This window comes from Vicia villosa, unplaced genomic scaffold, assembly GCF_029867415.1.
Source record: "Vicia villosa cultivar HV-30 ecotype Madison, WI unplaced genomic scaffold, Vvil1.0 ctg.000244F_1_1_3, whole genome shotgun sequence".
Classification (NCBI taxonomy): domain Eukaryota; kingdom Viridiplantae; phylum Streptophyta; class Magnoliopsida; order Fabales; family Fabaceae; genus Vicia; species Vicia villosa.
This window is the reverse complement of record NW_026705096.1, coordinates 247,644-260,905: the sequence shown is the minus strand read 5'-3', so window position 1 is coordinate 260,905 and position 13,262 is coordinate 247,644.

The window sequence follows — 13,262 nt, the reverse complement described above, 5'->3', positions numbered from 1 at the left end:
CTCTTCAAAGTCAGAAGACAAAAGATGCTCTGCACCAAAGCTGATGGATCTGATACTCAAACGTTGTTATCTACAAATCTGAGTCCAGAAGAAAGTACAAGATGAAAGGCTGTAACGTCAAATCTCTGACTGACAAAATGAACGTTAGAAGCTACAAAAGGCAACGTCAGTAAAAGCAGCAAAATCAAGGCTCGAGGTAGTTGACAAAAGTGTGAAACATTAAATGCAGCGTTGTACTATTCACGCAAAGCATTAAATGTATTCTAACGGTCATTTCCTCTCAAGCGCCTATATATAGAAGTTCTGATCAGAAGCTGAATACAACACTTGCGCAAAACTTACATAAATGCTGTCAAATTCAAAAGCTAAAGAACTTCATATTCAACCTCACCAACTCTTTGTAATATTTAGTGAGTGTTAAGTTTAGAACTTAAGAGAAATATCACAGTTGTGATTACAGCTTTATTAGAAGCATTCAAACTCTTGTAAACTTTATTTTACATTGATTGTAAAAGATTTCCTAGAGTGATCAAGTTATGATCTGTAGACTCTAGAAGACTTAGAGGGTATCTAAGTGGAAAACCATTGTAATCAGTTGGATTAGTGTATTAAATCCTCAGTTGAGGTAAATCACCTTGTTAGGGGTGGACTGGAGTAGTTTGGTTAACAAAGAACCAGGATAAAAATAATTGTGTTCATTGTTTTTATCTTCAAAGTTTTTGAGTTACACTTATTCAACCCCCCCTTTCTAATGGCATCTGCATTCTTGACGTCAAATGGGATTCATTTGTTTTCGGGGTTTAACATGAATTCCGTCTTGGACGCATCCAGGGGATTCATTTTAATCTAGTTGTATCTTGTTTATGCGTCCATGAGGCTCAGAGTCCGCTAGCCTGATGGTCCATCAATCAGGCGATCAATATTTTGTAGGGGATAAGGGTCTTTAGGACATAATACATTGAGATTGGTGAAATCCATGCACATGAGCCACTTGTTTGTTCCTTTCTTTACTAATATAACACTGGCTAGCTGTCATACCCCAATTTTTGACCTAAGATACCACCTCATATCATTTGCATATGCATCATTTGCATCTCTAACAAATTGCATAGCTTGTGTTTGCTACTTGTGCTCAGCAGGATTTAATCAGAAAATCACTCATCAGTACAAGTAACAATCAATTAGGGTTTTGTTCTCCCTTCATCTCAAAAGAACTATCTTCATCAACAATCAACATTTGGTCCTCAGAGATTCATTTCAACAAACTCAAGAGCTTTGAATCGACTGAATTAGGGTTTTGACTGAAGACAGCACACTCCTGACTTTTGCTCAGAATTTGACCTAATGGCTTGGGACATGACCTCAAGACCCCAAGTACATCACTTTGACCTAATCCATTGGCTCAGAACATCTCCTACACAAAGATTGATCAGACAAATCTTCAGATCAGGGTTTTGAACTATCAGGGACTGAAATCAGGGATCACATTTGGGAAACCCTAAAAATCCCCAGGAAGTCAATCAAAGGTTTCAATCATCCTCAAATAATCCCTATGACAATATCCCATGGAAATTGCATCTCAATTCAAGACCTACAGTCATCAATTTCATCAGGTCGACAATTAGGGTTTTTGACCTAATTCACTGAACAACTGACTTTTTAATCAGGACATGGTGTCACAACTCAAACCATGGCTCAATATCCTCTAATGCTTCAATGTGATCCATTCATACTATTCATTTGATGAGGATAGCCTGTTTCATTTGAAATCTCCAGAAACGCGATTCGTCTGAAAAAAGTCAACTGTACAAGATCACCATTGACTTTTGGGGAATTTTGGTCAACCATGACTTTTGAAGTTTTAAATCATCAATATATGATATGAGAAGTCATTTGATCATGAAAAATCAAGAAAATCAATCAAGAATCAAAAAGTCAAAAGTTTGACTTTCATACTTAGAAAAATTTCTAAGTGTTTTTCAATGGTTTTTTCCAAACTTTGAAAGGGAATTTCTCAAAATTTCACCTACAAACTGAAAAAAACTTCCAACATGAAAGTTGTAGATTTTGATCCAATAAACAACTTTGACACATATAATTTTTTTCCATAAGATCAACCATTTAAGAGATATGGAGCTTCAAAGTTGGCATCTTATGAAAATTTCACTTAAAACTTCATTTTCTTCAAAGTTCATGGATCTTTTTCACCCATTTCCTTAAAGGTCTTGAAGAAACTTTCAACTAGGCTTTTGAAGTGTGTAACATGAGCTTTCCAAAATGTCCAAGAGCATGAAAAAATATGGAGTGCAGCTATGGTTTTGAATTTTGCCATTAGTGAACTTTTCACTTGAAATTTCAAGCCATTTTCACAAAGTTATGAACCAAATTGCCAAATGGACCAAGTAATGATGCATAGAGGCAATAATTGGAGATATTTTTTTGATTTGAGACAGATGGGAAAGAGATAAGAAGCATAGCCAATTTTAACCATGGTTTGGTAACTTTAACCATATGCATTTAATGGTAAGATTCCATTTTATCTCTTAAGTGCCAAATCACCATTCTTTGATCAACTTGCAAAGCTTGGAGTTCAGAAACTTTGGCCTATAAATAGAGGTTCAAAACATTCTTCAAATCACACCAAAACCTCACAATTATAGGTTTTCTCTCTTCTTTCTTGAATTACAAGTCATGTGTTTCAAAGTGAGGTAGGAAACTCAACCTCCAAACCTTTGAATTTCTGGCCAAAGTGATGTTTCTAACAACTTCTAAACATCATATGTGATGTGTTTGATCCATCCACACACCCCAAAAACACTCAAATCTCAGAATCACTACCTCACTTCCATATGAACACATATTGAACCTTATCATGCCAATTTTCATTCCAGACCATTTCTGTCCAAACTATCACTTCTAACACCTTCCATATACTTCATATGAATGATCCAAACACTCACATACGACCTGTAACACCTCCATCTTCAAATTCGATTCATACTTGAAGCAACTGCAGTTCAGGTGCCATGGCCATGCTCAGATGAATTCAGCTTGTTCCAGACATCCAGACACCTTCCATAATCATCATTGAAGCTATCCAGATTGATACAAAGCATCTGTAACACTTATATTGAAGAATCAAATCTCCAGTTTGGCCGTTTTTGAAGGTAAGTCACTTGAACTTCAAACTCATACTTGCACGCATCATAAATGAAATATGAGCATACCATCTTGTTTCTGCACCTATGAGGATCATTAACCCTCAATCAATTGCATCATATCATGATCATACACGATTTCACAATGATTTGTCATATTAGGGTTCTTCGTGTTCATCAGAAAATTGATCACCTTAGAGCAAAAATAAATGAAATTAAATGGTACCATCATGTTCCTTGTGAAAAAACGAGTAAGATAGACCCTTCACTTGATCAATTTGGTTCAGTTTCAGAGATTTTCAAATTCAAATGGGATTCATGTTCTTGGCGCCATATTTTTGAAACTGAATTTGGAAATTTGATTCAAAATATAATCAATGCAATGCCTTTGTTAATCAGACCACGCGCGTGGTCCAGTTGGTTATGCTTTTGAGTGGTGAGCGTGAGGTCGTGGGTTCAACACCCTTAGGGACCAAAACCTTTTTTTTACAACTATTTTTCTCTCATTTTTCACACAACTTCATTTATTTATTTAACTAACCAAATTAATTTATTTTCTCTTCATTTTTTACACACCTCTTATTTAATATATATATTTTGACAATATCAAAAAAAATCACAAAAAAAGATTTATTTAATACATTTTTAATTGGTTTTAAAATGACTTGTTTTTAAGTAATTTTAATACTTTTAAATATTATTTTTCATTTGATTTTCAAATTTAATCACTTGTAAATATTTTTTGAAGCAAACCCTAATCATCTAAATGTTATTTGAAGACAATCTTCTTGTTTATCTCGATTAAATTGATTTCTTTCAAAATTCAAATCATTTTAAAAACGAGCGATCACGATTCGTTTCAAAAACAGTAAACCATTTCTTTTTGATTTTCAAAGGAAACTATTGATTAAATCCTTTTAATTGATCAATTGATTTTCAAAATGATGTGGGGCCTCTCGAATATTAGAGAGTATAAGTCCCTTTCGTCTTTCTTTGTACAGTTTTTGTTTAAACAGAAAACTTTTTTCCAAATAAACTTCCAAACAGTTTTTTTTTTTAACAAACAAATCTTTCAACTCTTTTTTAAACCATCCACCATGTTTTATGAAAATAAAACATGGGCCTCTCGAATATTAGAGAGTATAAGTCCCTTTCCTTTTCTTTATACAGTTTTTCTTTGTACAGAAAACTCTTTCAAAACAAATCTTCAAACCGTTTTTTCAAACAACGCGTCTGTAAATAAACAGTCAACCATGTTTTGTAAATAAAACACGGGCCTCCACGTAGGTATAAGTCCCGAGCCCTTTGTACATACCCACTCTAGTACATGAAATTAGGTATTTCATTGTACGCCTTTTGTACATATCTCAATCAATGTGTTTTTTTAACTTTAATAACAAACCAAAAATGAAGGTTTCTTTAAATCTTCCCAAAAAATATACCATGGGCCTCCATGTAGGTATAAGTCCCAAGCCCCTTTGTAAATACCTGTTTACATAGCTTTGAATAAATTCAAATGGACCTCTCCCCGAGTGTGAGTCCCGAGCCCTGTGTATACAAATGGATCATGCTTACAGGTATATTTCCTTCATAAACTCCATTATATACACACACTTTATCATATATGTATAACTGTCCATATTTGTTCATGTACTTGTTCATACTTGTTCATACTTGTGATTGTGTTATACGCTTGTTCAACTTAGTACAACACTAGGTTCCCCATAGCCTCCTATTGGGCTTCGTGCAAAGAATCTCCACTAGTTTAGGTTAGGACATAGAGTATGGTTTCCCGGTGAAATCGCTCTAAGAGCTCAAACCAACTATACCATGCCTCCCCTTGGGCTTTGTACAAACGAGTGACCCTCCCATAGCCTCCTCTTGGGCTTACAATGCAAGGACCCTGGATTGTCCCTCCCATAGCCTCCTCTTGGGCTTACAATGCAAGGACCCTCGGATAGCCTCCTCTTGGGCTTCGTACAAGGACCCACGGGCTTCTTATAAGCATCCCCAATATCCAAATCAAATACCCTAAGAGATTAGACATTTTTCATCTCTATGCTAGGAGTATCTCTTTTATATCATCACAAACAATCAATCAATCAATCAAACTTTTTCTTGCCACAAGGCTGGCTAATCAATCAAACTGTTTTACCACCGTACTGGATGATTAATCAAAGTTTTTGTCACAAGGCTGACTTCATTGAAACTTTTGCCACAAGGCTGGCTGATTAATCAAAGTTTTTGTCACAAGGCTGACTTCATTGAAACTTTTGCCACAAGGCTGGTTAAACAAACAAAAACATCTTTATCATTCTAAGCACCCTAAGTGGCATGGCCCCGGGCTTATAATGAAAAGATTTTCAAACAAAATCAAACAGATGTATGTGATGATATAGATTAGATACATCTAGCATTTAGACGACATTTGTCTATTTTCCTTTGCTTCCACTAGCATAAGTGGGAACTACGATTGCTCTGACTTTCTCAACATCCCTTTGAGAATACGTAGGCACAAGGTCGATCCTTGGCGAGCAAAACAAAACAAAAAAAACCATTCAAACCTTAGCACCCGTAGACCCCGAGCTACAGATGCTCTAATTCCCTCTAGGGGATATGTATGCAGAGGATCGCGATGATCTTTGCGAGCATAATCAAACAAACACCTTAGGTCCCACCTATTTCACAAAAACCTTCACCACAACAAGAATGGAATAAAACATAACAAAGAAACCTATAGAGTACTATAGATACGTTGGGTGCTAATACCTTCCCTTCGTATAACCAACCCTCTTACCCAAAGATCTCTCCCCCCACTTTTAGGTTATTGCAGCTTTTTTCCTTTTCCTTCTTTGGAAATAATAAAATGTTTGGTCGAAACAAAGAAAAATCATTTTTTTGAGCACTCGAGCCCAAAGAAGGCATCAGGTGTCTCATCCACAAAAAAAGAGGAACAAAACGATTTTTCGCCCGCGACAGAAAAATGGCGACTTCACTGGGGAACCATCTTTTTATTGTTTCCAAAGAAAGGGTTATTTCTATTTGTTATGTTTTATTTTATTCTTGTTACATGTGTGGTTCCTTGGTTCTGTTACTGGTATGGTTCTGTTACAAGTGATACATTATGGACAAATCCTAACCCGGATTAAGTACACATAAGAATTAGGTGGAGGGTATAGTCATGTATGGCATACAAGGAGTTCAGTCCTTAAAAAGTCAGCATGAGAATCCTTCCGCTCAGTGGAGGTTCCTTGTTGGTAGTATATGTTTAGCAAGTTCAGTTGCGAAGACATTATTGCTTTCATTGAACTGTAGAAGCTGAGTTGGCTGTAGAACCCCAACCCATCCTGGCCTTATTAGGACGTGGTGCAGAAACGATCCAGGTGAAGACTTGGATAGTTGTCATGCGGAGAACCACACTCAGACGAGTTTTTCTTGAGAATATTTCTAGCTCACAAGTTCAGTTGTGCAAGCCGGTAATATCCGAAAGAAGAATGTAGACTCTGACGTATCAGTAGAACATGTTTTGCAGGTGATAAACCCTAGTACTATCCCATGTTTGGTTCTCTGACCTCATGCTCGTGACGCTGGACCTTTGAACCTATGTGTACTATGTTTGAATTACCATGTTTGTAATACCATGTTTGCTTTACCATGTTTGAATATGTGGCATCCACGCATCCATGCATTCATACATTCATTAAAAAAAACCCATCTTTTTCCATAAAAAACATGATTTTTCCAAAAATTTTAGAGAGTTTTCTTTGCAAACATTATAGGATTAAGTTATGGAGTGGGTAAAAAGGCATACCAAAAAGTATGATTTCAAAATGCCTAATGTGGAAAGGCTGAAAGAGTTAGCATCTTCTGTACAAAATCCTTCTGATTTTAGGAAAAGCCATGGAAAGCTTTTGCCTATCTTGAACACTCATGTTGATGAAGGACTTCTCAAAACTCTGGTTCAGTTTTATGATCCCGTCTACCGGTGTTTTACCTTTCCAGACTATCAGTTGGTACCAACCTTGGAAGAATACGCCGATCTTTTGGGTATTCCTGTGTCTGACAAAATACCTTTCAATGGTTTGGAAGCCATTCCTAAATCACCAGTCATTGCAGCAAGTATCCACTTGAAGAAATCTGAAATAGAAAGTAATTGGACTACCAAAGGAAATTTTCCGGGTTTGACTTCGCAGTTTCTAATAAAGAAAGCCTTTGATTTCATTGACACTGGTAGCATGATAGCTTTTGAAGCTGTATTAGCCTTGCTCATTTATGGGTTGGTTCTGTTTCCCAACGTCAACGACTTTGTTGATATCAACGCCATAAAGATCTTTCTGATTGGAAATCCTGTTCCGACTTTGCTTGGTGACACGTATTTCTCTATCCATCATAGGAATCGCCAAGGCGGTGGACTCATTGTATGTTGTGCACCTCTTTTGTACAAATGGATTGTTTCACACTTACCTAAGTCCCCTATTTTCACGGAAAACCGAGAAGGTTTACGTTGGCCTCGAAGACTTATGTCTCTTGCTAATAATGATATTCATTGGTATACCTTGGCTCGCTGTGGTACAGAAACCATTGATAGTTGTGGGGAGTTCGCCAACGTACCTCTCATTGGCACACAAGGAGGAATTAACTACAATCCGGTTCTAGCCCGACGACAACTCGGGTATGCAAATTCAGTTAAACCAATTGGTCTCGCAGTGGAATGCTACTTTTACCGAGAAGGGGAAGATCCTCAAAGGTTGAAGACAAGAATGGTGAGAGCTTGGTACGACGTCCGAAGAAAAGAAAAAGGTGGGGAAAGAAATTGCATTGCTACAAACGCCTATACCTGCTGGGTAAAGAAAAGAGCAAAGGAGTTTCAAATGCCTTATGATTATGAAAAACCCATGTTCCCTGTGGTGTCTCAACTACCCAACATTCCCATTGACACTGCGGAAGAATACCAAGAGATTTTAGCCAAGATGAGGTTAGAAAAAGACGCTTGGGAAGAAAAGTTTCGTAAAACTGATGAGGAAAATAGAAAGTTGAAGAAAAGAGTGAAAGATCACGAAGAAACTCTCTATTATCAAGATGGATGGCTCATGAGCAAAGATGAGAAGATTCGTCGGAAAGATGCCGCAATCAGAAGATACATCAAAGAAAGCAAGAAGAATCTTGAAGCCTCGACAAGCAACGCTCCGACTCCTGATGATTGGAAGAATGTTGTCGACAAACTGAGAGCTGAAAAGGCCGAGTTGAAAGCTTACTATGGGAAAGAAATCATGAAGCTCAAGCTGCACAATGCATTTGGTTCTTCGTCTGATGAAGATGCTTAGGATTTGTTTAGTTTTTTTTATTATTTGCTTTTGTAAGGAGCTACGCTCCAATGTTGTAACATTTCCAATTATTGTAATAAAATAAAATAAAAAATAATAAATGAATAAAAGATTTGTTTGTGTTCAAATGTTTGCAAGAGAATAATCTTTAAAATGTTTGGAAAAATCATAAATTTCTTTTTGCATACATCATTCTGCATATCGAGTCTGTTGTATAGAGTCTCATCTTTTGGATCTTTCTCCATTAGATCGTCAAGCTGTCGCGTCTCAAAGTTTCTCGACCGCGCTCGCAATCAGATCACAGATACAATACTCGTTCGAACAGAAGAAGAGTAATGGAACACTCTGAACAAGAGAATATTGAGCTCCGTGGTACAGTGACCACCCTTCAGGAAAAGTTGGAAAGTCTCACTACTCTGGTTGACTCTTTAATGGCCGCACAGAATCAGCCGCCGCCACCCAACAGTCAAGCAGCGGTAACATCTGAAGTCACTACTCCAGTTTCTACAGTTGCATTCGGTATTCCATCTTTCTCCATGCCAGAAGGTTGGGGCCCGCCTTTCAGCTTTGGTACAGGTTTCCGCCATAATTTCTCTGGGGTTCAAACAGCTACAACTGAAGCGCCTGCTGCGCAAGGTTCAGCATTTACTCCAAATCAGGGGGTAACTTTTTCTCAAGTCACTATGGCACTTTCTCAACCCACTATGACAGTTCCGACCCCTACGGTTCACACTGTTCCTTATGATGGCAATGAGATTTATCATGATCAGGGTGATAGCACAAATCAGCGTAATCTTGTGGGAGATCTCCAAGAGCAGTTTAACAAGATTCAACTGGAAGTTAAAGCTATCCGTGGCAAAGATTTGTTTGGAAAGAATGCCCAGGAGCTATGTTTGGTTCCCAGTGTACAAATACCAGCTAAGTTCAAGGTCCCAGACTTTGAGAAGTACAAAGGAAGTTCATGTCCACAAAGCCATCTTGTGATGTATGCCAGGAAGATGTCTACTTATGCAGATAATCATCAGTTGCTTATCCATTACTTTCAAGACAGTTTGACTGGTGCCGCACTGAAGTGGTACACAGGTTTGGATAGCACCAATATTCGGACTTTCAATGACCTAGGTGAGGCCTTTGTCCGACAATACAAGTATAACTCGGATATGGCTCCAGACAGAGATCAGCTTCGGTCCATGGCTCAGAAAGATCATGAAGCTTTCAAAGAGTATGCCCAACGATGGAGAGAAACTGCTGCTCAGATTAATCCACCGTTAAAAGAAAAAGAAATGACAAAGATCTTCTTGAATACTCTCAGTCCGTTTTATTATGAACGCATGATTGCTAGTGCTCCAAGTGATTTCACCGAAATGGTAAACATGGGGATGCGTCTAGAAGAAGGAGTCCGAACAGGACGTTTGACTAAAGAAGGTGGATCTTCGAGTGGAACCAAAAAGTTCGGAAGTGGTTTCCCAAAGAAGAAAGAACAAAGTGTTGACATGGTATCCCAAGGGAAGCCAAGAGGAAATATCAATCGTCGACAACAGATTGCTGCTATTGCGCCAGTCGTTAATTCAGCACCGAATCCGGGATTTACCCCACAGTTTCAGCAACAACAGCCTCGACCACAGGCTCAGCAGCTGAACAATAATCAGAATCGTGTGCAAAGAGCTCCACAGTTTGATCCGATTCCGATGACCTACACAGAATTGTACCCTGCACTGATTGAAAGAGGCCTTATTCAAACTAAAGCACCACCACCAGTACCTGAGAGACTCCCATGGTGGTACAAAGCTGAGGTCTCATGCCCTTATCATCAAGGAGCACCTGGCCATGATCTTGAGCATTGCATAGCTTTGAAATATGAAGTTCAGAGGTTGGTTAGATCTAATCTTCTCTCTTTCAGAAATTTGAATCCAAATGTGCAAGCAAATCCGCTGCCCAATCATGGAGGGCATGTTGTAAACATGGTATATGGGTGTCCTGGTCCATACCGGGTCTATAATATCAATTACTCAAGAGCCAATTTGGTACAAATGCATGCCACTCTCTGTCGAGGGCAGAATTTTCGCCAGCATCAATACGGTTCCTGTAGCATATGTTGTGTAGATCCTCACGGATGTTCAATTGTGAGAAGAGATCTCCAAGTTCTGTTGGATAATGGTACTCTTCAGATCTACCGAAATAGGGATGAAAATGAAGTTAACATGATAGGATGTTATCCGCATGAGCTTTTAGTCTCAGATATCAACTCGGAAATGCCTACAGTTAACGTCATCGTTCCTCATTTCAACATGCCTGAGCGCATGGAAGTTACTTACAACAAGCCGAAGGTTCCTATTGCTCCTTTGATCATTTGTCTACCTGGACCTGTTCCTTATGACTCTGACAAGGCAGTTCCATACAACTACAATGCTACAATGATAAAAGATGGACAAGAAGTTCCTTTACCAACTCTTTCATCTGTCGTAAACATCGCTGATGTAAGTCGTGTAACAAGAAGTGGACGTGTGTATACTCCACTACCTCCAAAGCAGCCTGTTGCTCCTGCAACCAGGCAAAATCCTGTCAATACGCCAGTGGGGAATCCTGAGGAAACTCCTGTCAGTAATACAAACATTGATGTTGGTCAATCCAGTGGAACCAATGTCAATCCAGACTTTGATGAAATTTTGAAGCTTATCAAAAGAAGTGAATACAAGATTGTGGATCAGCTCATGCAGACTCCTTCAAAGATCTCAATACTTTCATTGCTGTTGAATTCAGAAGCCCACAGGGAAGCCCTGATGAAAGTCTTAGATCAAGCTTTTGTAGATCATGATGTGACTGTTGATCACTTTGATGGGATAATAGCCAACATAACTGCTTGCAACAATTTAAGCTTCTGTGATGAAGAACTCCCCGAGGAGGGCAGAAATCACAATCTTGCTTTGCACATTTCTATGAACTGTCAGTCAGACTCTTTGTCCAATGTGTTAGTAGACACCGGATCTTCCTTGAATGTGATGCCAAAGACGACTCTTGCTCGCTTGTCTTACCAAGGAATGCCTATGAAGTTCAGTGGTGTAGTTGTCAAAGCATTTGATGGATCGCGAAAATCTGTTATCGGTGAAGTCAACCTTCCCATGACAATTGGTCCACATACATTTCAAATCACCTTCCAGGTCATGGACATTCAAGCTGCTTATAGCTGTCTGTTGGGACGACCATGGATCCATGAAGCAGGGGCAGTAACTTCTACGCTCCATCAAAAGTTAAAGTTTGTAACAAATGGAAAATTGGTAACAATAAGTGGGGAGCAAGCCTTAATGGTGAGTCATTTATCCAATTTCTCTTTCATCGGTGCTGATGATGTGGAAGGAACTCAGTTCCAAGGTCTCTCTTTAGAAGACGAGTCTTCCAAAAAGAAAGCATCAATTTCTTCTTACAAAGAGGCAGTAAAAGTAGTGAAAGATGGAACTACCACTGGCTGGGGGCAAGTTGTGATCCCGACCAAGAATGAAACTAGAGCAGGTCTCGGATGTTCACCAACATTCTCAAACTGCACCAAGAAGGATGAAACCCTTCGTCCGATCAAAGAAACGTTCCATAGTGGAGGGTTCCTTAACCCAATTCCTCAAGAGGTCAATGTCCTTATTGAGGAATGCATCGAAGAAGGTCTACCTGATCCTGAAGAAGAATGGAAATGTTATCTCAATGACTCGGGATACATATCTCAGGAAGAACCATATCCTCCTTCAGAAGAATCCAAAGGCAATGAAACTGAGCCTGTTCCTGCAGAAATCTGGGACACTTTGGGACAACCAAGTGGAAAATTTGATTATATGGTGAAATATACTGCACCTGAAAGTTACAAGATTGCGATTGAGGATATCCAACCAACTGGATGGGGAGATTCCTTTGAATATAATAGTCAACCAGAAGAGGCTTATCAGCCCTGTCAATTTTCTCAGCAGCCTGAAGTTACTGAAGATTTCGGATTCGATGTATCTGCCAAGGTTCATAATCCTGAAGATGGTTATTATCACATAAATGCCATTTTTGAAGATGAAGGGGAAGATGGTCCCGCAACTGACTCAGAAAGTGTCGCTGACAATGAGTCTCTTCATCCTGAAGACTGGGAAACACATCCTGAAAATTCTGAAGATTGTGACTCGTCTTATGCTCTTCAAGAAATAGAAGAAGACCGTTTCAACTCTACAAAGAACAAGGGTGACAAACCAGGACCTTCAAATCCTGCTCGACCAGCAGTCAATGTCAATACTGAAGATAATTCTGGGGAGAATTTTCCTGAATACATAATACACAGAGGAGTTCGTTGCTACTGGAAGGCTGTCGACGTTCCGAATGTTGTTCGCCGCTCAAAGTAATCACCTCGCTGTTATTTTGACCTCCTGCCTTGCCCAAAGCAGAGAGATGTTTTATAGGGCTTTGCTTTTAAATGTTCCGCCCAAATAACTTTGTGTATAGGGCTTTGTTTTAAAAGTTTCCCTCTTTGTCCTGCCCAAGACAAATGAGTTTGTGTTTAGGGCTTTGTTTCAAAAATGAATCATAAATAAAGTGTCATTTTGAATTCCCTACATTATATGTTTTATTTTTGCTTTTTCTGGAAATGGTAATCCTAAAAAACCAAAAAAAAAATAATAAAAAAAATAAAAAAAAAACTTTTCCAAAAAAAATCTGCATACGCTCTTGCATTCATAAATTTTCTAAAATAGATATAAATCACATGTGCAGACTTACTATTGATAAACCCATTGAATGCAATAACCCTATGCCCTCTCCC